General features: G+C 41.6%; 1 protein-coding gene across 1 annotated transcript in view; it reads left to right on the top strand.

Annotated features, from left to right (window-relative positions):
* The window catches only part of WWOX (WW domain containing oxidoreductase), a 916272-nt gene that overhangs the window by 639415 nt on the left and 249598 nt on the right, over positions 1-27259 (top strand). The window lies entirely within an intron of this gene.

Below are 27259 nucleotides of genomic sequence, written 5' to 3'. Positions count from 1 at the left end.
ACCAAGCACTCCCAAATGCCACAATAATTTCTTTTGTTGTGGCAATTTTTAATGTTTACTTTCATTTCCCAGTTAGCTTTTATCTTTTAATTTTGGAAAATTGCACCACACACACACACACACACCTAACCTTTGTATTATTGAGTTAATAGGATACTTTGTATTCAAGCCTATCCGGTTCTTTTGTCAATTCCAACTGAGCAACGGATACCCTCTCCCTCACCAAATGTACTATTGAGCATCAAAGTTATTGATTTTCAGTGGTACTTAAGCTTGTACATAATAAAGTCCTACACTTTTTTTTTTTTTTTGTCTAAATTATTGTTTGTAGTCAACATTTCTACTAGTTGGAAATGCATGAACTTTGGAGACCACCTTTTTCTGTTCTACCTGCAGCTGTAATTGGCCTGATTCTAATTTTTAACTCAAGATGATTGTCTTCTTTTGATTTCCATGAAACAAATGATGAAAGTGTCTAGGGAGCCGCGTGGTTCTCACACCTGCCCAGCCTACTCGTGTGTATCTCAAGGCTGAGTGAGGCCGTGGGAAGAATAGAGAGGATGGAAGGGCACGCTAGAGCTCAACAGGGGTGGGGAAGAAGACAGAAACCGTGCCTAGCAGGTGTTTACAAGCACATGAACTTGACCTTCAGACCCTAGGATGGGAGGACTTCAGTTTTCCACATTGCACTCTTGTGAGAAAAGCGGTGACTAACTGAGCACAGAGCATAACTCACTTCTCAGAATTTTCAGTCCGAAATCATCTGATGACTGGACCAATTCTGATTACCACTGTTCCAGCGGATCCACCCAGGCACCTCAGTGACAAGGGCTGCAGAAGGCAGAGATCCTACGCTTCCTCGCTCACGGCCCAGGGCGTCTGGCTTCCCATCATGCCACCAGGCACCTGTTTACGAGAACTCACCAGTGTTCTAAGTAGGTCTTATCTCGGCAGTGTGATGAGGAAAATAAACTCGATGGTTTGCCTTAAATGTTTCCATCGTGAGGGTAGTTATTAGACATGTGCTAAAGTGCAATATCCGCTTTTTCAAACCACATTTCAAAGTTGATAGCATCATCGGACTGAGAACATTTTTTAAAAGTTGGGTTTACCCAATTAAGAGAAATAAAATCTGCCTGTTCATCAGTGGGTTTACCTTACCTTTCTGTGGGTTTCTTTCCTCTCTCAATTAAGTATTATTTAGAAAAGGACTCAAGTTTCGACACATGCGACGTCTTCCTTTCTGATTCCTGGTAGCCTGGAAACAGCAGTGGTTCACTGAAGAGCATTTGTATGTTGTCTTCTCAGTTGAGGCAGAGCCTCATGGCATTGTCTGTTCTGTCACATGGTGGTGGTGACAATGGCCTCGCTCTCACCACAAGGCTTTCATCCTGTGGTTTCTCGTGTTCTTTCAGTCCTCCATTCTATCAACCCTGAATTTGTTGTCAAATTTGCACTGTACACTGGAGAAGACCTGTTCACCTTTCCGTTTTAATAGGGGGGCATTTGGAAAAGATTCCATTGAAACACTACCAAGTTTGAAGGTATCAACCCAAACAAGAAATAACAGTTGTTACGTTTAACTTCTTCAACTACTGTTCTGTTGTCTTTTGGTCAGAGAGACTGAGGAACACAAGACTTAAGTGTACTACGGTTCTGGTAAATTCAGTGATTCTAACAAAAATAAGTTTTCTTAAGAACCATGTCAATTGATTCATAGTATCCGGCTGTGTCAAGTTGAATGGTGTGCTCTCATGCCGGGAAGCTGATAACCCACAGCTCGGAAAAGCCCGATCTTTCTTTCACGTTACCCCTGCGTTCTCTTAAAGAAAAAAATCAACTCATGAATTGGACCCTGACATTAACTTAACATCCCAGGTCCTAGATATTTGATTTGGCATTTCCTTCAGAAAAGAACAGTTATCAAACTTTGTATAAAATTTCCTTTTCACAGATGAGTAATCACCCAAGATATTTCTGAAAGGACACTAAACACATGTGGGCAATTGTTCTTTAAAAAAAGAAACATTGGGTTTTATAAGAGAAGGAAATAGAAATACTGGTAGAGAAAAAAAAAGAAAAACAAGATGTGCTAAATTATGTTTTAAAAATAATAAGTATTTCCAGAATGTACTTACTCATTTAAAAAAAAAAAAAAAGTCACCAAATTGTTTTTATAGATCGACTCAGCCATCCTCAGAAATAAGAGCTTGGGGAAAGGATTATGGAGTGACTGGCTTCCCAAAGCCGTTCTGTGTTTACGGAGTTAATCAGAAATGGGCTGGGGCTGCTGGTGGTAATAATGAAAACTGGGGTCCTTAAATGTGTGCTGTCCATCCGGTATCACACAAAGCTACAGCACAATCCTGCAAGGCCCGTGTTGCTTTCCCAACTTCTTTAAATTGAAGCAATTGCTGAAGCTGATAATTAACTTGCCCAAGGTCACGTTGCTAATGAGAAGCAATACATTGATAATGACCGAGGACATCTGAATCCTAAGCCCATTCTCTTTCCACAAACTGTGATTTACTCAAGTAGTAATGAATAAACAATTTCCTAAGTAATCTTAAAATAAAACTTCCAAGCACTTTGGTGGATTGGTTTATAAGCCTAAAAAGTAAGGTCTGCTTTACTAATATAAAATTTGACCTGTGAAGTGATATGACTCTGTTGGCAACTGTGCGTGCGTGTGTGTGTGTGTGTGTGTGTGTGTGAGAGAGAGAGAGAGAGAGAGAGAGAGAGAGAGAGAGAGAAGGGGTGGGGAAGGGTAGGAAAGAGGGAAGAAGGGGAATATTTATACATACACATATACATATTGATGTATACATAATTTTCATACCATAAAATTAACATATTTTTAAGACTTTCATTCTGTAGATTTTGACAAGTGTGTATATGTACACACCCATGAGGAATCACCACCACAGTAAGGATGTAGAACATTCCTATGACCCCAATAAATTCCATTACTCTCATTTCCAATAATCCTTCCATTTTCAGAGACAAATGTTGTTCTTATTTCTATCACCATAACTTAGATTTGCCTGTTTTAAAATTTCCTGTAATAGAAATCATACCTATTCTCTTGTGCCTGGCTTCTTGTGCTCAGCGTCATGTTTCTGAGATGCATCCATGTTGATGTGCGTATCCGTGGTTTTCTTGTTCAAGGACGGGTACTGTCCCATTGTGAAAATACACCACCTTTAGTGTATCCATGCCCCTGTTGGTAAGCATTAGGCTGTTTCCATTTGGGGGGCTATTATGAAGGAAGTTGACTATTCTTGCATAAAGCTTTTTGTGCACTTTCATGTTTCTTTCTTTTGGATAAACACGTAGCTATAGAATTGTTTGCTCTTAAGGTATGCCTGGGAACTTTTGAAGATACTGCCGAATAGTTGTCTGAAGTGGCTGCACCATTTAACACTCCCACCAGGAGTGTGTGAGAATTCGTGTTGCTTCACATCCTCGCCAATACTTGGTATTTTCAGTCTTTTTAATTATAGCCCTTCTAGTGGGCGTCAAATGGTATTTTGGTGGTTTTATTTTGCATTTTCCTGATGACTAATGCATGTTTTTATGATCTCATTAGCCATTCATGTATTTTCTTTCTTTCTCCTGTTCACATATTTGGCCATTTAAAAAAAAAAAGTGTAGGTTGTTTGTCTTTTTATGATCGAGTTGTAGTTCTTTATAGTCTGGATACACGTTTTTCGTTTGTCTGTGTTACATATGTATTGTGACTTTTCTCCTAAATCTGTATCTTCTCTGTTCATTCCTTAATGATATCTTTTGAAAAGCAGAAACTTTTCACCCTAGTAATATCCAGTTTATCTTTTGTCTTTATAGTTACTGCATAGCTAAGAAATCTGTGCCAATTCCAAGGTCGCAAAGATATTTTCCTATGTTTTCTTCTAGAAGCTCCATAGTTTTCGTTGTTACATTTAGGTCTATGTTCTATGTCAAGTTAATTTTTGTATATGGTGTGAGGTAAGGGTGGAGATTTATTTTTCCCCATATGGCTCTCTAGTTGTTCTCGCACCATTTGTTGAAAGACTAATCTTATTGAATTTTCTTGACTCCTTTGTTGCAAACCAATTGACTATATATTTGAGGATCTATTTCTAGACTCTCTATTATACTCCATTGATCTAATTTTTTTCTCTTATGCCTATACCTACTGTATTGATTACTGTGGCTTTACAGTGAATTTTGAAGTTAAGTAATGTAAGGATTTCATCTTTATTCTATATTTCAAGATTGTTGTGACTATTCTAGATACTTTGCTTTTCCATCGAAATATTAGGATCAACTTCTCAATTTTGTTAAGGCCTACTGAGATTTTATTTGCTATGGTATTGAATCTATTGATCAATTTGTGGAGAATTGAAATCTTAACAGTTTTGAGTATTACAATCCATGAGCAGGTATCTATTTTTTAGGTCTTCTTTAATTTTTATTAGTGATATTTTATGGTTTTTAATATAGGGTCCTATACTTTTTTGTTACATTCATTCTTAAGCATGTTTTCTTTTTATGCTATGGTAAATGATATTTTAAAATTCCTTTTTCCATTTTGTTGTTAATATGTAGAAATAAAATTGATTCTAGCAAATTGATCTTATATTCTGTCTTTTTTTTTCTGTCCAACTTATTTCACTTAACAAAATACCTTCTAGGTCCATTCATGTTGTCGCCAATGGCGAGATTTCTTTCCTTTTCGTGGCCAAATGATATTCTATTGACACTGAAATTTATTTATTAGTTTCTTCCTTTTTTTCTAAGATTCCATAATGTTTTCTGTCTTTGAATAAAGATAGTTTTATTTCTTCCACCTTGATTTTAATCGCATTTGCTTCTTTTTCTTATGTTAATGCTTTGGAAGAACTACCAGGAATGTTGAAAAGAAGTGTAGAGAGCAGACGTCAGTCATTGCCTTATTCAGTATTTCTCCATTATATATGTTGCTAATTGTCGGTTTTTAGTACACATTCTTTATCAGATTGAGGAATTTGCATTTATCTCTTGTTGAGTGAGCGTTCTATTATAAAATAGCTGTGTGTATATATATATATATATATATATATATATATATTTATATTTATTTATATTATATTATATTATATTATATTATATTATATTATATTATATTATATTATATTATATTATATTATATTATATTTTTCTTATTATTATCTGTGTATTGAAGGTACTTGAGCTCATTGGTAAAAAGAATTGGCGCTGGGAACCTGATTCCAAATCTTGGAGCTGCCTAGAAACATGGCCAGGGGCACGTTGCTTATTTCCTCTGTGTCGGTGTCCTCATCTGTAACTGGAATATGTGTACAAAAAACTGACATAGTGACTGACAGCCCGTAAGCACTCCATAAATGTCAGCTGTTCTCTTAAGTTATGGCATTTATAGAAAAATGGGGCTTATATTGCAGCATCTTGAAAAACACTTGTCCTAAACACTGAGAACATTAGCCCTGTCAGCCACTGTCAGTTTTAAAGACAAGATATAACCACTAGTTTATGGGTGGATGTTGGTAGACTTTTACAGATAACCCAGAATGGCTCTACTTTTTTACATTCCACTCCTCTAGTTTTAAAAATGTACACAGATCTGTGTGATCCCTGAAGAATTACGTGCAAACTAGCATTAAGATGAAAATCTTTTATATTTGTTCTGTAGCTTGGAAAATTGGTGCATGGTCTGTTTTATTCTGCTGGCTCCTAAGGTTCAGGTATTAACATAAATACAGCCCATTAACACTTGTTCCTCTCTGTCAGGACATAAATTAAGTCTGCAGGTGTTCCATGAAGCTGTACCCTTGGTACTAATTAAGCCTTGATAATTAGGTTTGTTAAATTCAGGACTTTAAGCTTATGCATTCCCTCTCTGGGTTACCAAAAGGGAGATGTGCAACATGGAAACCCTCTCACCCCCACCCCCACTTCCGCTACTTTTTTGTTGTTGTTGTCTGCAGAGTTTTGCTGCTCTTTCTCTATTTTATCACTCTATTTATTTATTTTTAAATGGAGAAAGTTTCAGTAACAAACCCTTGACCATTTTGCCAGTGATGGGTGTAAACCTTGAAGGAAATCTGGACCCTTGTTTACAATGAGATTAAAGTCTTTTCTTCTCCTGTTTTGTGTCAGCATAAACACTGTAATGGAGTTTCCAGGCTGGTCTCTTCATGTACTGAATGTGCCCAAATCTGTGCCTTAAACCCAAATGAACCGTGACTCAAGAATGTATGTTGTTATCATTAAAAACTATGCCCATAATCAGGTCAACCCCCAACTCCTTTGTATTCTTTGCCTAAGAAAATGAGACATTTTGTTATTAAGAAAGTGATATTTTAAAATGAAGAGATGTTCTCCAGTACTTAAAAAAAAAAAAAAAAAAGAAGAAAAAACCACAGCAGCCCCTACTCCCACTGCAGCTTTCCAAGCAGAGATCCTTATTTGAAGGACCAGGAGAATATTTCGTGGCTGTCGGGTTATTTGTAACCAGTACACAAACCACAAAATCATCTAATCAAAATAGATTTTCTCTCCAGTTCATCTTTCCTCTTTGGTTGCTTTATAAATCTATTACTCATCAGATCCAATGTTTGGCGAATGCCATTTTTCATTTTGAATAAATGGAATCATAAAAACAACTCTATTAGCGCTGCTTTCAATAATATTCATGGCGATCATGCTAACTTAATAGCCTCTCTTCTTTCATTTGAGGGATATTAAATAAAATTATACTTTTAATCAGAGGCTTTTTTTTTTTTTTTTTTTAAAGAACAGTCTATACTGCAGGAGACTGCCATAATACAAATTCATTTTATGTTTTCTTTAGCATCCGTGTGGGGACAGAGTCCCGGAGAGCAGTTTCCAGGCTCTCGGCCTCATGTGGAAAGCTGCTGGCTCGGGTAGTAGATGGTCAGCAGCTGTGACTAGTTGGCCATCAGCTGTAACCATTTAGCCATTGGCCACTGATACAAGTGCTGTGCCTGCGTTGGTTGGTTGGTTGGTTGGCGGACTGCAGGTTGTACATTGTGTGGCTCCTGCTTCCTGTGTCTCCAACCTAGCCGTCAGTGAGACTATAGTGGTATGACTCCCCTATCTGTGGCTCCGTGGGTGTTCCTTTTTGGCCTCACCATGTCCTGCGTTCTTGTGCGGGGAGCGGGAGCTGAGACCCCACATGACAATCCACTTCCCAAGAAGACCAATGATTAACCTCTCTAGAAGAGTCCCGATTTTCATGACTGTTCAGATTTTGCAGTTTCAAAGCACGCGTTCTACAGAGTGGGCCACCCCTCTTTTCTGACTCAACCTCTCTATTAGTGTTTGCTCACATGTGGAAGCTCCAGGTTTCTCTTTCAAGCATGGCATTGAAAGTCCTAAGTGCAAAACTCATGTCCCTACCCCTGATGACAGCAGGAGAGGGAGGAGACACAGAGATGAGGAGATGGACTTTGAAGGAAAAGGTTTAGCAATAATCCAAAGTTTTACCTTTGTTTTGCTAAATGTGGGAGAGCAGAAGATCAGAGGATATGTTTTTGCAAGGACTGACTATTTAATAATAGTTTTAGAATATAAGACATGCTATACAATGTTTTTAGACAGCCCTATTTAGATAGGAATGGTCATGTTTGTTTGAATTATTTCTTTTTTCCCCTTCTTCCATTTTCCCCTGCTGTTCTCCATTTTGTTTTTCTTTCTCTTCTCCCCACCCCCCCAACTATTAATAGCTGGTAGTCAGTGTTCTCCACACCAGTGTACAATCTAATGCTCTCCCTACTGAATGCAGTGAAGGGACGACAGGAATTCCCACATGTATCACCCCAGATCTGAGTGGGCATCTAGCAAACAGTGTCCCTCTGCCCCTCACTTTTGGGGAGGCAGGAGATGAAGGAGGGCAGGCCTCTTGAGGTAGAACTTAAATACTTGCCACAGATTTTTCATGGCCGGCTGGCAGTTTATACATCCACCTCCTATGGGGGAAACATCAGAAATATTTCTTTTTGAAAATCAGACAGTCTGGCAGCAGACGCAGTAGTGTTTTGAAGCACTCCTTACACACTCTACCCTGTCAACAACTTAGCCTTGTTACTTTGCAATAAAACCTCACCAAGTCCCTTTGTATCTGTTTTGGAACGGCTTCTCCAGTGCATAATGGATATTACAGGGAAGAAAAGTGCTCTGAGTAATAATATTCACCAAGTAAAGAGTCACCACTGATTAATTAGCTGAAGGACAAGGAGATGCTTGACTTTTTCTCTTCACATTGGAAGCCCCTTGTATCCCGCAGCTCCACGAGGGCCAGGGAGGAAAGGCAAGGCTAAGAGGTGGGTGAAAAGCTGGGGCTAAGGCATTTCGGAATGTCAGTCAGCTTATTAGACTGTGGCATATCAGGCCTTCCCCCCGTGATTGCAGCGGGGGCCTAGGCCAAAGCTACAGCCCAGCAGAAAATCTGACACCAACCTCCAAATGTTCTCTCTTGCTCTCTTGGGCTGCAACCCGCAATGCCATGGCTAAATCATCAGGCCAGGCTGTGCGGGGACTGCAAGACCGAGCAACTCAGTATTTCCTGCTCAGTGAACAAGGCCAGCCCTTTGCTTAGTGGGAATCTGCTTCCCACCCACTGCCTTCTAAGAACGAAAGCAAATCTGTCGTACTTTTTTTCCCCTTCAGTCTCAGCCTTGATCTGCATGATTTTTTTTTTTTTTTTTCTTGTTTCCCTCCATCTAGCTTTTAGTTTCCCAGCTGAAGGATAAGGGAAAAGTGAGTAGGGACGGGAAGATTTCTCCCAGAGCCCTGCAAAGCAGGAATCCCTGTTCACATTCCTGGATCTGCCCTTTGGGACCTACCAGGTGACCTCACCACCGGCATGTAGCCTCTTCAGGCTGGGTTTCCTCATCCTGTAAATGAAGGAGCTTGGAGAGGTCACCTGCAGTTTCCTTTCTAGCTCAGTCATGCTAGGAGTCCAGTGTTTTTGTAACAGAATTTGTTTAGTGTGATAATTGTTCATTCAACAGACACTCATTGAGAACTTAATTGTGTGCTGAGAGAGAGATGCTAGGGAGCCCCAGGTGAATAAGATTGACAAGCCAGGGCCTAGAAAACCAAGCGTGGAACTAAATGGAGAAAAGATGTATAAACCCAGCTGATGTGATACAAAACAGAGTCAGACATGAGTGCTAAGCAAGATGTGAATGAAGTCCCGAGACACATCAGCCCTGACCAGAGCTCTCACCCCCTTCATGGAGGCACACAAGGAAAGAAGCTTGAATGGGAATTTCTAACCTGCTGCATTAGTTTGAGGAATGAGGAAAAAACAAAGATCCATAGTGATCAACACTAATACATATTTTTTAAAGTATTGAAGATTTTTGTTTTTTATAGTACACACTTTATTCTAGAAGCATTACACTTACAAAATACAAGCCTAGGAGAAAAGGTTATCAGTTGTACATCAGTTGCTTTTCTGGCTTTGTTTGCCTTCTCTGCTTCTCCTTCAGTGGGAGGTAATAATATTGTCAATCTCACTGGTTTGTCTGAGGGCTTCTTAATGTGTGGGAGGGTCTCAACACACCACCTGGCAGGTGGTTATTAGCTAATAATTGCTCAACAAATCCCTAAACCAAATGTATCTCTTACTATTACTATTGCTGTATGCATTGATTTAACCAATATACTACTTACACAGTTGATGTCATTGCTAATTACAGCGTAACCCACGTACAGAAGCTGGTGTAGCCCGTAGAGTTAAACCTAGCTCAATCCCCCATTTCATCCTTTATTATTCACTTTTTCAGAGCTTATTTTCTTTAACTGCAAAATGAGCTTGATAGTAACAAGGATGCTAAGGATTTAAGACGATCATAATAACAGGAATAACAAAAATTATAATCATGATAGCATCTTCCATGTCGTGTCTTGGGTTCTTATGATGTGCCAGGCACTGGGGAATGTTCCAGTTAGTTCTCAGAACGTTATGGAACTCGTATTGCTAGTCCCAATTTACAAAGGAGGGTTCTGAAAGTACAAAATAAGTCACATAGCTAATGAGTGGGGAGATTCCCTGAGTCTGGCAAATGGTTAAACCCCTATAAGCTGTAATCTTTACATCAACACAACACCTTTATCCTGTTATCAACATGATCTTTTTCCTGTAAGTAGGTAACAGCCACCTGTGAAAGCAAACAGGGAAAACCTTTCTGTAGCAAATTGTATTAAACTAGCAACAGACAGAAGTCAAACTATTGTTATGACCTTTCATTAAAGCAGAAGTCTCCAGTCAGAGATGATTGCTATGTCATCACCTAGATGATCTTGTAAACGGCCTCCCTGGGTAGGATAGAGTCACTAAAACACTACACATTTCCTAGGTGTTTGTGCTCTGATGAGAATGACCATATAATGTATCGTCCAAACTCAGACATTTCTGAGAAAGGAATGGGGTAGGTAATTACACTGGGACAATGGACAGAAATCAGGACATCTGGTCACCCTAACTATGACGCATTATACTGACTCATTTGTAAAATTCTGGGGGCCCTTTGCATCTGGCCTTTTTGTCAGTCTTTGGCCCTGTGCCACGGAATCCTTCTCAATGTAGTGAGGAAAAGGAAATAACTATCTTTTTCTGCTTTAAAAAAAAAAAAAAAATCACCTTTGTTTGTTGGTATCACATCTCTTTCCTGCTTGATGTTCCCATTGGTTCTCTGTATTATCTTCTCATCCTCCCCCTACCTCCCAACAGAGCACCTCATCCTAGAGTGTTGTTATAACTGTATAAACTATATTGGCTTTTTTTTTTTTTTTCTTTTAACTGGACGTGTGAATCTCTGAGACTTTTATTTTGGGGCTCAATTTAAAACTATTGTGTAAGGATGCCTTCATGGCCCTGGCCTATGACTGACGCTACAGAAGGGTCTGTACCCCTAGACACATGAGGTTGATGGCAGGCCCCATGACAGGAGAAAGACAAATTGCATGCTAATTTCAGTTGTGTGTTGCGTCTACACATATTTGCTTCCAACTTGAAGAAAATCTGAGCTAAGACAATTCTGTTCTAAAAAAAAAAAAAAAGAAGTATAAATCAAATGACTATCGATGGGCCCCTGAAAAACATTACTCCGTTAATAAAAGGATCGACCATGAACTTTAAGATGTGAGCCCCCTCCATGCAAGAAGAATGGCATCGTATTGAAGAATTTCATTTTTAAAAGAATTTCTTAGGCAGATGGGCCAAGGGGCTCTCAATTTCGAATGTGAGTTGTGTAGGGAAGAAAAAGGTTTTCCTGAACCCTCCCAGGGTCCCTGGCTAGGTTTGAAAATTAAACTGATAGAGACAGATTGACAGGAGAAAAACATACAGATTTATTTAATATACATTTTACGTGACATGGGAGCCTTCACAAGGAAATTAAGATCCAAAGAAAAATTAGATCTGAGTATTTCTATGCAAGGTTTGATCAAGAGTGGACAGTTGCGGAGGAATACGATAGGTTAAAGAGGGTGAGGGGCAGTCTGGAGTCCTTTTGTCTCCAGAGATACAGATGTTCCTTTCCTCCGGGAATCTAGGGAAGACACCGCTCCCCGTGAGGGTTTTATGACCCATTTCAGGGGAGAAGCGTGGGGTAGAGTCAGAAAATTGTATTAAACTAGCAACAGACAGACGTTTCTGCTGTTTTCTCAGACTCCTGCAGCTTAAAATATTCAGTGTGCCAAGGTGCCATATTTGGGGGTAGTTTGTTTCGAACCCCATCAGTTACATCAAATACAATTCTACCAAACTTGCCAACATGGGACCCAGGTTATTAGTATTCGAACATCCGTCCTCCCCATCTCAGCCATTAATTAACTAAATGATCAAAGGCCCCAAAATGAGAAATAGCTTTGCTCTGGGAACTTAGTAGTGATTCAATAAATGGGTGTGGGATGAGTGAATGGATGGATAAGGAAATGAGTGAATGAAGGAAGGAATAAGGTAGGCTACTGTATACTGTCTCCTTGCTTCCAGGACTTGCAAGAAGTCCAGTGTCCGAGGGGAATCCCATGGAACTCAGGATTCCTCCACAAAGCTCAGACAGCTAGGGACAGCTAGGGTAACAACAAGCCACCAGAGAGGTAAATTACATCCTGGGGCCTTTTCTGAAAGAGAGCTGTTTTGTTTCCACAGGCAGGAGTAGGAGGAACAGCCAAATTTAGCTTCAGAGGAAAGCCTCTTGGCCTTGAATGAGATGACTTTGTTACTGGGCAAAGCTAGCCCAGCAGGAAGGGCTCTTTGATATGTAAATGTACCCTGATAAGGATTTCCTCTGATTCCCCCACCCCCAAGCTGGAATTCTCTCTGAGGATGAGCGTCTCAGAGCCCTGCAGTGGGTTGTCTTTCTGGGTTCACATCCCTTCAGTTGTCTTCTGCACAATCAGGCCCTAATTGCAATACCGTCTACCGCTTCTGAAGAGAAATAGATACATACCCATCTTTCAGGGAGTGAGGACAGGGGGAGAGGGAAGAACCTGGAGAAATAAGATCGAAACCCTCTGGTTTCCTTGGGATGGAGATTTGTCAAGATGTCGGAAGGAACTTCCTCCAGTATCTATGTGAGTGTGCCAACGCTAACCTCCCAAAGTTCCTTTACTTCTTCTGTGACAAGGTCACCTGACCCTGCCGTCACCCAAGGTGGAATACTTCTTGATTGCATGATGCTGTCATTCTTGGGTGTGCACACGCGTGCACCTGTGTGTGAGTGAAGAAGCAGGGAAACAAGTGTACAAATAAGCTGTTGCCAGGTGGTAATTAAGTGCTGATTAGGAAATAAAATGGGGCAAGTAATGCAGTAGAGTGGGGGGGGGGTTATTTTAGATGGGGTCAGGAGGGCCTCTCAGAGCAGGTCCTATTGAACCAGGGCTGAGGACGAAAAGGGGTCAGTCCAAGGGAGACAGGAGAAGACAGGCCCCTAAAGAAAAGGGGAACAGTAAGTGCCAAGGCTTGTGGCAGGACAGGGGCTGGCACAGGCACCAGCTGCGAGGGGCTGTGCATTGGGATCCTAGTGAACAGACGAGAAAGGAGAGGAGGCTGGAAACAGCTCTTGAACAGCTTTGTAGGCCTTGGAGAGGGATTGAGACTTGACTTCAAGTGTCCAGTGATTTGGTCCAAGCCCTGACATGCTAACACTATGGCGTTTGTGGGACCCAAATCGCGGTGCACGTGGGCTTGGTAATCTGCAGTTCCTCAAAGCTCAAACTGTACTAAGGCAACGTGTGTACCAAACTTGCTGTTTTGTGAACAAGCACCCTTTCGTATCCCACTTTACCGAACGGTTATTCTGTCTGATCAACAACGAGAGATGGGCACTTGTGCTAGTCAAGATGCCCAGGGCGAAAAAATTGAAAAGCCAGACCCCCTCTGGTAAGAGTGGCCTTCGAGCCTCGTGCTCCCTGTTCAGCTGTTAAGATTGTTATTAAACTTTATGGACCATAAACCCCACGGAAACAAGGAAAGTGAACATCCATGCTATTACAACAGTGTCAAAACAGGAGCCATATTTCATGGCCTGAGAAGTACGCACACTTGGCGCCCTGCAATCCCAGAGTGCCTTCTGTCTGATTTTACCCCCAGCCTCTCGTTTGCCTCTGAGTGAAACCCACCATTTGGTGCTGTGGCTTTCTGGAAATGATATTTCTCGTAGGTGAAAGTCCCCTTTCAGATATCTAGCCATAAGCTCTATTTCTTGAAAGGATGTGATCTTGACATTTGTCAGCCTCTGTGCCCACGCCTCCAATATACTTCATACTTCTATGGTTCATTCTCCAAACAAAAAACATATCCAGTCTATTTTAAATGAGGCATGTGGGTTGTTCCATGCTTCAGCTTAGTTCACATCTGAAGAGCCAGGCAAACAAAAGCATGAGAAGTTGCCAGACACATGAAGGCCATTGACTGTCTAGGAAATCATAAGAGCTGTTGGACAAATGGTACATTGCATGCGTATTTCCAAGGCCCTCATTTGGCAAAATAAGATATCAAGCTAATGTTAATGTTATTTCTTTCTGAGGTTTCATCTTCCCTCCCAGGTATATGCAAGAATGAAATTCCACCTATATTTTGTATTCGGGTGAAAGTTTTCAGAATATAGTTACATTTGATTTAATTGCCCAAGAAATCCAGGTATAATGAATTTATGTTATCTTTTGTTGTTTATTGGCTGATTTGTTGGTTTTTAAATAGGTGTGGTATACCTGGATTTTCTCTCAAACATTCGTCTCTTCTCCTTCCAAGACAACATTCCTTCACCCCTGTGAGGCCAGGCATGCATAGGCAACTTGCTTTGGCTAAGAAAAAATGAACGGAAGTGTCACATCAATGGAGAGATTTAAGAGCCAGAGGGTGGTGATTCAATGCTTTCCCCTAAAAATATGATCATGGACTCAAATGCTGATGAGATGGATCCTCCATCATCCAGGGTCCCTGAGCGACTGAAATGAGCAGAATTCCCTGCCAACCTCTTCTGGGCTTGTAGTGTGAGCAAGAATTAAGCTTCTGCTATGTTGAGTCTCTGAGATGTGGGGGCCATTCCTTATTGCAGCAGAACCTCATCCATCCTTACTGGGACAGGGCACAATGTTTCATATTAGTACAGTGTATCAAGGTCTTTCATTTTTAGAGCAACATTGATGGTTTTCATTCAGAAATGCTTTACCTATCACAACTACCTTAATTGCCTATGGGAACCTGTTCTCATGTCACTGCAATGGCTGACCTTTACAATAAATCACGTATTTGTAAAACGTATCCTCATGCTATTCTATTAGGTATGAAGAAGTAATCTTTTCCTTGATGCCCTCAATCCATTTACCCCTGCCTTTTGTGTAGACACAAAGTTGCCAGAAATGACAATGGTTGAAAGATAGAGAAGTAGGAGGAGATACAAATAGAGAAATGGCCAACTCATTTGGCAATTTAACAAGATATGAGTGTTAAGAACTTTTCTCCCCAACTGAGTGTTGTAAGAAGCACTATAGCATCAATTGTTCTCAAGGTCAGTGTGTGCAGGAATCACGTGGATGGTGCTCATTATAAATGCAGATCATCAGCCCCCACCTCCTGGGATTCTGATTCAGTAAACAAAGGTAGAGAGTTGGAAATCCAAGTTATGAGCAAGCACCCCAGATTGGTCTGTGGACCTTATACTGGAAAACACCGGACTTAGTAGTGAAGTGTACTGGCTTCTAGAGCCCAAACAGTCTGGATTCTGAATCCAATGATGGTCTTTTTTAATTGTGTTACTATGGGCAACTTTTCCAATGTCTCTGAGCCTCAGGTTCCTCATCTGTAAAGTGGAGATGATTACATTATGGATTGCTGGCACAGAGTCATCACAAATAATGTTAGCTCTTATTTATCGAAACTGAACAGAGCTCCTAGGTATTTTAAGTGTTTTCTAGTATTAACAACGGTGATACTAGTGATATTAATTGAAGACTCACTGTGGGCCAGACCCTGTGCTATGAAGTTTACGTGAATTGTTTTATTAAATCCTTGCAACAACACTATGAGGCATTACTGTTATTATCTGTATTTTGCAGATGACAAGTCTGAGGCTCAGAGAACATGTCTGGGGTCACAGAGTTAGTAGGTAGTAGATTGAGGGGTTTTCTTCAATTGTGTTGCTGGTGATGGGGAAATGCCGGTCTCTCCCCTCTTCCTTGGTGCCTTGTGGGAGACATGAGCAGCAGGATTATATCCCTGGCACTGTAAGTTAGCATGGCAGTCCAGCGGAAAATACCTTGTGGGATTTCATTTCTTATTTTATTTATGCTCCCTTTAATTTTCATTTCAGTCCCTTCAGCTCTCATAAAACTTTATGGTCTTTCCTTGTGATTAGGCAATGGTAAAATTGATTCCCTAAAACCAACTTTTAGTCAAGTTATGTAATTTGCCCATGAGGGAGGCTGAGACAGTAAGAGGCAGAAGGCTCTCTCCTAAGAGGTCAGACATGTTATTATTGGTTAGATGCCTTATCTTTAAAGCACCATCAGCTTGGAAAACACTATCCATTAGCAAGAGATCAGAGCAATGAGAAACCTCAAAAGGTCGAATGGTCCATTCTGAGGGCTCCACAAAGAACTGCCATCCCAGAAGGACAATTAGCCTTCTAGGTCTGGGGCTGTCTTGAGAGCACAACAGGTCGGAATTTTTTTTTTTTTTCTTCAGCCCTTTGGATTGTAGCCCTAACTTTCTCGCCCCACATCCGACACCTCATGTTGAATCCTGCCAAAATAGATTTTGATTTTGATCGTGTAACTGCCGTAGCCAACACAGTGTAAAGGTGTCTAAGACCCTGAACTTGGAAGGAGAGAGCTTTCGACTACTGTCCTGACAGATACGCTTATTGCTTCATGCAGGCAAAGGCCTGAGTACATCACCAAGGCATTTTCTTCACTTCCTGACACAGCTAGACTACGTTTCCCAGCCTCTCTGGTGTTAGGTGTGGTCACGTGACTGAATCCTGGCCAATCGCATATTGGTAGAGATGATATTGGCCCCTCTGAGGTCTGACATGTTAACACTTGCTACACACAATGCTACGTGAGACGTACATAGTACATCAATCACCTCACCTTGCCATTTTGGAAGCCACATGTTAAAGATGGTAGGGCCACAAGATAAAAAGAGCCAGGGACCCTTTGCACAGAGCAAAGCCACCCCCCCGATCAGGAATACTAATGTTGTACTTTGGGTGAGAAATAAATCTCTTATCACATCACGGCAACAAGCGTGATTGTAACTTAACACACATGCTCATAACTGCTATTTTTGACAAGGAATTATAGCCAAAAGTTCACTGGTATTGTTGGTCAATCTGAGAATCATGAAAGACTGAAGCTTGCCAGCTGTATTTGAAAATGGAGTGTGCCTCCATCATTCTGCTGTGGGTACGTTATCTCCCCACAGGAGTCCTCCCTGGCCGTCCTGTCCACACTAACCACCCACATTTTCTCTTGCATTTTATTTCTCTGCCTAGCACTTATCACTCTCTTATCCATCCATTCACTTATTGTTTTTTTGTTTGTTTGTTTGTTTTTTATTATTATTATTGTTGTTTTTGTTGTGCCAGGGACTCTAAGATGCAAGGGAGCAGACCTTCATCTGTCTCGTCCACTCTTATGTCTTCAGACTTAGACTAGAAAAAAACTAAAGTAAACGAGATAGAAATGTATGTTGTTCTCACATAAAAAATGTCCAGAGGCTATCCAGGCCTCTGTGACGGCTTCATGTTTACCAGGGACACTTTCATTACTGCTCCATCCTTCTCGCTCCACTGTGGTTCAAGAAGGCTGCCTGAGCACCAGCCATCCCAAGCAACGGGAAAGAGGAAGGGAAAAAGCAGAGGGGTGTGTCCTGTCCCTTTGAAGGAGACTTTCCTGAGGGCCCACACAGTGCTTCCTTCTGCAACTTAGTCACAACCATGGAAGCTGGGAAATGGTATCTGGGTTTAGCAGCTGGAGTGTAGGGGGAAGATGGCACATCGCTGACTTATCAAAAAGGTTGGCACTTTGCAAGGCAGAGGAAGAGGAAGAGGTACAGCAGAATTGACAGGTGCTGGTGAGCAATTTGTTGGTTGACAATTTCTGCTAACCAGACCAATTAGTGAAGTGAGATCTGGGTGCGGCTGGATGCCCAAGGTCAAATGGGGAGCCGCAAAAGCTTGAGACATTGGCATTTAAGGTTCTGGAAGTGGAGAAGGTCTGAGTGGTGACAAATTCTGGTTTGCTGGCCTGAGAGGGGGGTGGCTGGAAAATAAGGATGAAGATCTCTCGAACTGAGAAGCTCAGGGAACGACAGGCTAGGCTATTGGGTGGGTCCCCCAGATAGTGCAAGGTTGTGTAACAGAGCAGGTTGACACTTTATAAAACTTTTCACATAAACAAATTCACAAATAAATAAAAGAACGTACCAGGTGTTCTGCTATGTATTACAACAGACAAGTTCAATGGAGATGGAGTGGCAGCTGGACTCGTATTGCAGTTTAAAAATTGCTCTCCCATTTTCTTCATGCCCCTCCCCATTCTCTTCATCACCTTACACCCGAAACCAAATTAGGGTTCACTTGGCTTGTACATTTTGAGAGGGTACCCTTTACAGAGCCATTCCAGTCATCGAGCATAGGATTTGGTCACCTGGACTTTATCTTGGCTGGTTGAACTCCTAAGAAGTAAATGTTATGCGTCTGCCATTCAGAAGACCCCTTCTGTGAGAGTCTGGGAGATATTTCCATCTAAATAGCGTAACTGTTACTCTACAAGGCAATCAGAAATGTAAATCGACTTATTATGGCTGACAGCCAGTGATGACTTTTGTCTCTCTAATGATACTAGTCAATAAGTCCTACTCAGAATGTCCTGAGAAAATGCTACCCTGCAGACATATGTACAAATGTCATCAGGGTACAGGGCGTTTCAGATCTTAAAAAATAAATAATTACACTGTGACGCTGCTGGTTCCTATTAGCCACAATAACAGACGATGTATCATTCATGGGCTCAGAAGACAAACCGTTTGGGGAAGGTGCTTGTCTGTGTCTCTCCCTGACCAAAACCATTTCTTAAACAATTTCTTCACAAGCTCACATCCCATTGCCTGCATCAATCCAACATTTGCTTATTGGAATAATTTTGAAAAGACACTTGGTATGGTTCACAATTGTATATAAGTCTCTTCCACTTCCGATTTTTAATCTCTTGTCACCCCAGTTTTATAACAAGATGAACACACTCCAGGAAGAAAAATGGAAGAAGTCTGAATTTTAATTTGCTATTTCTTCACACACGCACAACCCCCTCAGCTCAATCAATGCCCAGAAATGAAGGCCAATAGATAATGATAGCAGGGCCTCATATTTCCCACCTATTGTTTCAGACTCTAATTAGGAAAAGGGAATCCGGGAGCATTGTCTTCTCCCAGTGTGCAGACACGATGTTATCGCTGTGTTTACAGGGGTGGTCAGATTCCCAGCACAGTGTACTCCGGCGCGGATAACCGTCCCATCTTGATAAAACAATGCCCCTAGCAGACTCCTAACCATGTAGCACGAGGAAGACCTTATGCTGACAGCAGGGAGGAAGCGACATGTTAACAAACAAGTTTGCAGGCCAGGAAGTTTTAATCAGTTCTTTCTACTACAGGAGGTATGATGGATGGAGGCCGCATTTCAGAGAGGTTTCCTTTAGATAAAGGAAGCCATGCTCTCAAGAACCTTGTTCGACAGCAGAAAGCTATGATTAATCCCCCAAAAGTCAAACATGGGAAGACTGGCAAGATGAGATTATTTGTCAAGTATAATTAGCCACAACTATCACTGAAATGAATTTGGGGAAGGGGTGTGGGATTCTACTCTTAAGGGGGAAAACATAAAAAACTTTATAAAGAAGAATTATGGGTAGGGTCATCTTATAATTTACTATTTAATCAATCTTGGATATTTTTTAAAGTGAAAGGCGACTCTAAAAATAACTAGTCCAGGACAGCAGGCATACATTAGGATTGACCCAGACCAATCGGGATGAGTGATCACTCTGTGTATTAATAAGGAGACAAGCCCAGTCATAATATTCAAGTTTGAAAAGAACCCACATGGTCATGTCTGGGATGGACTCTAAGCTAAATTTCTGATAGATCCTGGGAAAGTTTGTCCAATTGCAGCAACTCAGAGTCAGAAAATTGTTTCCCCTTTTCCACTGTTACGGAGTTACCAGTGTCAGACACTTTCTATTGAAAATGGAAGAAAACTTCACACAAACAGACTTAAGTAACTGGGAAATAGAAGTGTGACAAAGAGATCAGGTCAAGATTGATCCAAGGGCTAAATGAGCAGGACCTAATTTCCCTCTTTTCATCCGTTGGTTTCATTTCCTCAGCATTGGCAATGTTTTTTGTTGTTGTTGTTGCTGTTGGTTTTTTTGGTTTGTTTGTTTTTAAATTGAGAAAGCCCGTGCTATGGAATGATAATGATAGCCCTAAAATTTAGCTAGGAATGCATACATATCAAGAAATACTGATAAGTGGGATCTTACACATACTGCCTATTTTTTCTTTTCTAAGGCACTGCATGCCTGTGAAACCTCTCTCTCTTCTGGCTCCCTCTCATGTAGAGTCCCACGATAGTCATTTTCTGGCAGAGCTGGAATCACGGGGCTTGGTCATTCTGTCTCAGGGCCCATATCTTTGTCTCTGTTACGAATGTGTTCAGAAGTCTCTATAAGGGCAGGCGGACTATTCTGAAGGCTTCTTCTTTCCTTCCGAGATGGGCTACGATATGCTTGCTACTATGTTGGTATTTCTGGCAGTATTAATAGTATTAGCTTTATCACTACGGATAATAGCAGGTACTGTTGCTTGAGGTCTATGGGATCGGCTTCCTCCAAAAGTCACTACATCTGGTATCTTATCCTATCTGCAGGCCCCAGAGGATTTTCCTCTCACTCTTCCCATTTTAGAGATTAAGAAGTTAATGCTCAGAAGAGTCCAGTTACTTGTCTAAGCTCTATGTCACAGACACTAAATTGGCTTCCCTCTTCAATTTCCCTGGTCCTGCATTATCAGTGCTTCCAAATACGAGCCGTTCATGTGGTTTCCTTTCCACAGCTGCCCACTCCAGGAATGCAGAGGGGTAGTTAATGTTGTTATACGTGGTGAAAAGGTGTAGCTTTCTCATTGGACCCAGGGTGGAAGAAAAGATCGTTAGTAGAAAGTGGAAACAGTCACGATGACACTTCCGATGCAAGTTCGTCAAGTTCCGTCCTAGCAGCAGCAGCCACGGGGCTGTTCTTGTTTGTCATTTCCAGCTCAAGTTAATAAGTCACCTGAGGTCCTACACAACTTGGTGATAGAGAAGGTAATGGTAGAGAAGCATTAACGGTGGTGCAAATAGCAGCAAGAACGAGAGCCACAAGGACCAACAGGTATTGAGTAATTACTACATGGCTAGTCTCTGTGCTATTCCCTTAGGTGCATTAGTTTATTTAATCCTCTCAACAGTTCTTGGTGGCAGAGGTACTCTTATTACCCTCCTTTTACAGGTGAGTAAACAGAAGCTCAGAAAAGTTAGGCAACTCACCCAGGATCAAGCAGAGAACAAGGGGTAGATTCTAGAATTTGCATCCAGACAATTGACTCCAGAATCTTTGTCTCTATGTATTTTGTTCCACTGGGTTTCTATCATAAGAGCATCACTGGGAGATCCTCTTTAAAAGCCATAATTATTTTCTAACAGCCATCATTACTCTTAAGCAGCTTTATTTTCTTACATGGAGATCCTGTAGATACAGTTTGTGCCACTCTGTTTGCAGTGCAGCCTATACAGTTGATTCTGGTTATATCAATGCCCATTCCTGAGGTTTTTTTGTTTTGTTTTGTTTTGTTTTGTTTTTGTTTTTTAAGTAATGTAGAAATAGAGACCCACAAACACATAGGCTTACTTACTGTTTCCATCCTCTTTGGAAAGGAAAAACTGAGAGGTATCGTATCAGTCAGGACAGACTAGGTATGTTGCAGTAACAAGCAGCCCCACAACCTCTATGGCTTATAAAACAAAGAGTGGGTCCGTGTGCACAGCACAGACCCATTAGGAGCTGGCTCCATGCTTCATCTTCTCCAATCCCAGACCCAGATGATGACACAATCTCTCTCTAGGACTCATTTCACAGGGGAAAGAGACAAGATGATCTCATAAAGCTTCTTCCTGGAAGTGATACCTGTCATTTCAGCCCTATTTCATTGGCCCAAGGAAGTGACCTCATGACTCCTAGGCAGGGATGTAAAAACCTCTCCTTGGAGTGGACAGTAAATAATTGTTCACGATAATATTGTCTCCCAGGGGTGCTAGTATGACATTTCTTTCCTGTGCCTCTTTCCTGTCTTGCTGCTCCATGTCCTAAGGTCATAGGTACCAACAGACCCGTGCTTCTCACTTTTCCCAAATGCCTGGATGATCTGCTATCTGCACCCCCACCCCAGCCCTCAGAGTTAGTGTTCCATGTCCCCTGCCCTTGTTAAATGGCAACCCAGATTGGAAATGCTCCTAATTTTACTCAGCGTGCAAAGAACACCTAGGTCAGGGGCTTGACCTGTCTTGACTCACATCTTCGAAACCCTCCTTTGTCTTTCATAGAAAGTGAAGAGAGATGGAGGTAGAGAAAGTGTGACCTACTTTTTATTATCAGCACCATTTCATCTGCAAAACACGACTTTTCTTATTACGCTGAGCATGAAAATAAAATGTTTTCCAAAAGACCTGGCTTTGGCTGTCGTGAAGAAGTCCAGGGACTTGTTCAAAACTCTGATGAACTCTATGAGCAAATGATTCCCATTTTTTAAAACCATAATTGACTTCCAAACTGCTCTCACTGTCCACAAATAACACGTGGTACTTTTCAACAAATATCAGCAGCAAGGTAGGACAAAACCAGCTCCCAAACTAGCTGTTTGCTTGATATTAAGCTTTGCCAGTCCAATATAGGTCACATTTCCAACCAGATTTTCTGCTTATCTCTACATTACACCTTGTAGCAAGGAGGAGGAAAAAAAGAGCGTCTTGACATCTTTTTGAAGAATGGCGCTCTTTAAAAAAACATAAGGGAACTTTTTTTTCAAACACTATAATGAGGGTATTCAAGTCTGCAGGCAAAACAGAGCTGTTTGAAAAGACATTAGCCTCGAAACCGCACTGTGCCAGAATAGATACAGCTACGTCAAAATGCCGCATTTGTTTTGCCATGACTTTTCAGTGACTAAAATCGTTTGCTAATGAAAGTTTTAGCTGACATAATTTCAGCACCTGCCGATGGAGACAAGATGAGTTCGCTGGCCATGAGAAATACAATAAAATTGGGAGAGTCAATATACTTCTGAAGCATTTAAACTCCAAAATAATAGTAATGGTAGCTCTTAATATCTTATCATTGAAAAAGAAGTTACCATTTTCAAAGAGCTTTCACAGTCATTACCTTAATCAAGTCTCATAATAACTTGCCATTTCGACTGAACAACTTACTCAGACCCTCACCTTACTGATGAAACTGGAGCTCAGAGAGGTTACATGGATTCTAGACGTCCACAGGTCGTGACAGTGGAGAGAGGCATGGACTTCCTGCCAGCTCTTTCTAAACACTGACTATTCCAATAAGCAGAGTGATGGCTGCAATTTCAGTGGGGTGCCAGGAAGATGTAGGGGACAATTGCAAGTTGGAAGTCTCGATCCCCAAGACCATCCTCACTTGGGGACACCAACTGCAAGTTTGGATGTGGTTCCCCAAACTACCTTCAGGTTTCAACATTTACTGTAAGGACTCACAGAATGCACTGAAAGCGATTATACTCACAGTTTTGGTTTAGTAGAGGGAAAGGATACATGTTCCAATTAGCCACAGGAAGAGACACACAGGGCAGAGTCAAATTCAAAGCTGCCATTGTCCTCTCCCAATGGCAGGACCCATTGCTCTCCTGTTATTGGCATGTGGCAACAAACATGGGGCTTGACACCCAGGGACACCGGCCCGAGTTTAAGCGCTCAGAGCTTTTATTGGGGTTTCATTTTGTAGTGATGATTGATTGATTAATTGATTGCTCATGTAATTGATCTCAGCCTCCGGGTCAACTGATAACCATGTGCTGTAATATTCCCGTCCCGCCATATTGTTGGTCTTTCTGGAATGCCCCCATCCTAAGACTAGATAGGTGTGGGTGGTCCCCTTGCTAAATCACATTGTTAAGATTATCCAGTATGACCCAAGGCCTACAGACTAAAACAGTCACTGCTATCAGCCATGTGGCCTGCATGCCGTTAGTGATTTTTATTTGGAAAGGCACTTACAGGCAATGCTTCCAACCACCCCATTTACAGAAGTGGAAGCTGAGGCTCACAGGTTTGACCTGAGCAAGAAAGCTGATGAGAAACAACTGGAACTGGTGCTTGGGTGTCCCCAGGCTGGGCCACCATCACTAAGCACATGGCCTATTTTCAATAAAGGCTGATTCATCGCACAAAAAACAGGAACTTACAACTCAGGTTTTATTGGGCTAAAAATATCCAAATCTGTAGAAAAAAAATATTCCACATCCAGGAGTCATAATTCTCTTTGTTTGCCTGCCTCTCCTTCTACCTTGCCCATGCTGGCTGCACCCCACCAACATAACATCTTTATTCTCATCGTCTGGTCCAGACTATTCCAAGAATAGAGTGGTGGTTTTCTTCTACATGAGTCCTTGATCCATCCATCCATCCTGCTATTTTTTTGTTTTTTTGAAACTACCTTTCCTAATACCTCGTTTATATATCAACGGTTTCAGAACACATCTTTGAAAATTCTGCTAATAGATATAGATATAGATATATACTTTCACCTCACAATGTGTCAGCAGCTTTTATCTAGAAATCTCTTGAGAGAGAGGCAATGTTTCACTCTTCTATGAATCAAGCAGTATATTGCTTTTTCCTATGGGAGTAAATCAGTCATGTGAACTTGATTCCTGCAGAATAATTCGTTTTTATCTGCCTCAGAAATGTCAGAGGGAGGAGTCAGGGGGTTCATAAATGGTGGCCTGGGTTGATTGGGAGGAGAAAATAATCCATAGACAAGACTCTGGTTAGAGAAGGGGCAGGCTGGGCGGGCGGAGGAAAATACCCGCGAGGTCTCTGAAGTGAGCTTGATGACCCTTTGCGTTGAGAAAGGGTTTTGACTTGGAGCTAAGAATTCGCAGGCGTCTTGGAAGCTTTGTAATGTGGTTGGACAAATTGTATAACACTTGAAGAGGAGCAGCGCTTCTTTCTTTTCAAGTTTGTTCTTGGAGGGGTTTGTTTTTGAAAGTTTACAACATGGAGCTTGCTGTCTTCATTTCTATCAAGAAATATTCATTGATCAATCAGGGTAATGGCATAATGGGGGGAATTCCAAGCTTTGGGGGTCAAAATATCTCACTTAAAACTTGTCTCTGCCACATACCAACTGGTTGTTTTTGAGTGAAGTATTAAAACTGTCTGTAACCCAGATTCCTTACCTGTGAAATCTTTGCTTGATTGTTTGGAGGATGACAGAGCAGATATTGATAAAATATATGCCACAATCCTTTTTAGTGCTTATTTAAATGTTAATTCCTGCCCTCATTATTCATTCAGAGTTTATTAGCTGGTTTCTATGTGTATGTATAACCATTTGTGCCTTTCATAAGCTTACAATCTGATCTTTCTGTAGGGTTTACTATATGATGTCATCCGCTTAAGTGTTCTTATAATACTTTTAGACCACTTTGTTACAATGTGTTTTAATTGTGGTGTATACATATGTATCAATGTGAATATGTCTCTCATTAGACTATAACACACAATAGGCTCTCAATGTTTACTTTTAAAAGTAGTGAATACATTGTTCATCTCTAGCTTATAAAAACATACTCATTGGCTAAGCCTTGAGTAAGCCACATGACCGAGGCTGATCATTGCCGCCACTGGGTGGCAGCATACCGGGATTGAGAAAACAACCCCTCAACTGATCAGAAATAAACATGAAGTTCTAAAATGGCATCAAAGTGAGATCCATGCTTGTCAGTTATTGTTTGAAAGGAAAGCTCTCAGGCAAATAAGTCTGGGACCATAACTGCCTTCCTCGATGTTAAGAAGTGTTCTGACACTTGTCAAGTAACCTGCTTTAAGTTCCCAGCATCCTAACCAGGAACTCATTTGTGTGTGTTGTTTTCTGCCTATTTCCACTGGGGAGCCATAACTAGAAAACAGCAGGGATAATATACAGGGAGGAGATGCACATTTTTAATATATTCATGCTTCAGCAAACTGTAAAGAACTCTGTTTCTCTATGAGAACCAGGCTTTCACATGTGTCCTCTGCCAGAGACTGTGGAAGGGGTGTCTTGCCTTTAAGCGCTTTGGTGCTGTTTCACTTCTCTCTGAGGGTGAAGACACTGCCCCCTTTTGCAGGGCGACACTTTGGCCAACAATAAAGCTACCCTTGCAGGAAGGCAGCCAGGCTCAAGCCCTGGCCCTGGCCATCAGAGTTTGGCCACTTCCTGATTCATTCATTTTTTTTGTCATTTGATCACACTCTTGCCTACCTCAAGAATGAAGGGGAGATAAGGGACTATTTCTGACCATATATTTGGCTGGACAGAAAGAACCTGAGCCAAGAGGAGAGGGAGAAGGGAAGCTGTGAGGGGCAGCTGACTATAGATTATGGATTCTGTGATTGATTAAAGTGTGTGTGTGGTGGGGAAGCACAGGTAAGAAGAGACTATTGTTCTTAATAGACACTTAGAGCCATTCCAGAATCCTAAGACTATAGAGCATGGCCCGTGCAATTTAAATGTAGTCGTCCATCATTTCTTTCATTTACTGCAGTTGTTAAGTTTGTGTCTATGGTTTCGAGGCCAGTTGAGATAGAGGGTGAGAGCACCATGAAGTTAGAGGCATTTAGACACCTGTTGTCACTTGTTTTGCAGAAAGCACATACATTCTCCTTTGCGGATGTTCTCTGACTGCTAGAGTAGTTGGCTGGTCCATTCCTTCAACAGAGCTGATACTCAGGCAGCCTGCTCTAGTATGGCCGTGGCCAGTTGTTGACATGTTAAACCCTGCAGGGCTGGCTGCTAATAGCTGCAACCAGCCTCCCTTGATCCAGCAACTACAGGGTTACAACCAGCATGGCAGGAGCCTAGGCTCTAGGGTGAGGATGTTTACAGATGTGTCTCTTCTGATTGGCCAGTTCTCCTGCCGTTCAGACTGTTTAATATTTTGAATAGCTTGGCTGCATTCACAGATGCTTGGGGAGTCTAGCGTGCTGTGCTGGGCTGGAGGCTGTTGCCTAATCCATATACCTGCCTGCAGAGAGGATACATCCAGCCCTTATGAGCGAGGGCTAAAGGAGTAATGGCCACGGGGAATTCAGGGAAGAATGGGGGAATCCGGAAGTTCTAGGTGCTAAGGGAAGCACCTAGTAGAGCAGTTTAGTAGTTGGAAAAGCTTAGCACTAAACCACTGACTTGGGAACCCTGGAGAAGTTGAGGGATCCAAAAGAAGAGGCCCCAGGTGTCAGTTGCGGAGTCTCCCCTGCTCAGCCGGATCTGGGCTCCGGACACTAGCCAGCATGCTGGGTCTTGCATGTACCTCCTCACTCGCCACTGCTGCCTTCCAGCAAGCTGTTGGGAAGTTGTTTGTGTTTTCCGAAAACTTGATGGAAGCAGCACA

The sequence above is a fragment of the Rhinolophus sinicus genome, chromosome 8 (assembly GCF_057876585.1).
Source record: "Rhinolophus sinicus isolate RSI-liver-muscle chromosome 8, RSI-T2T, whole genome shotgun sequence".
Taxonomy (NCBI): Eukaryota; Metazoa; Chordata; class Mammalia; order Chiroptera; family Rhinolophidae; genus Rhinolophus; species Rhinolophus sinicus.
Note: the sequence above shows the minus strand (reverse complement) of the source record. Positions and strands in the feature narration are given on the sequence as shown.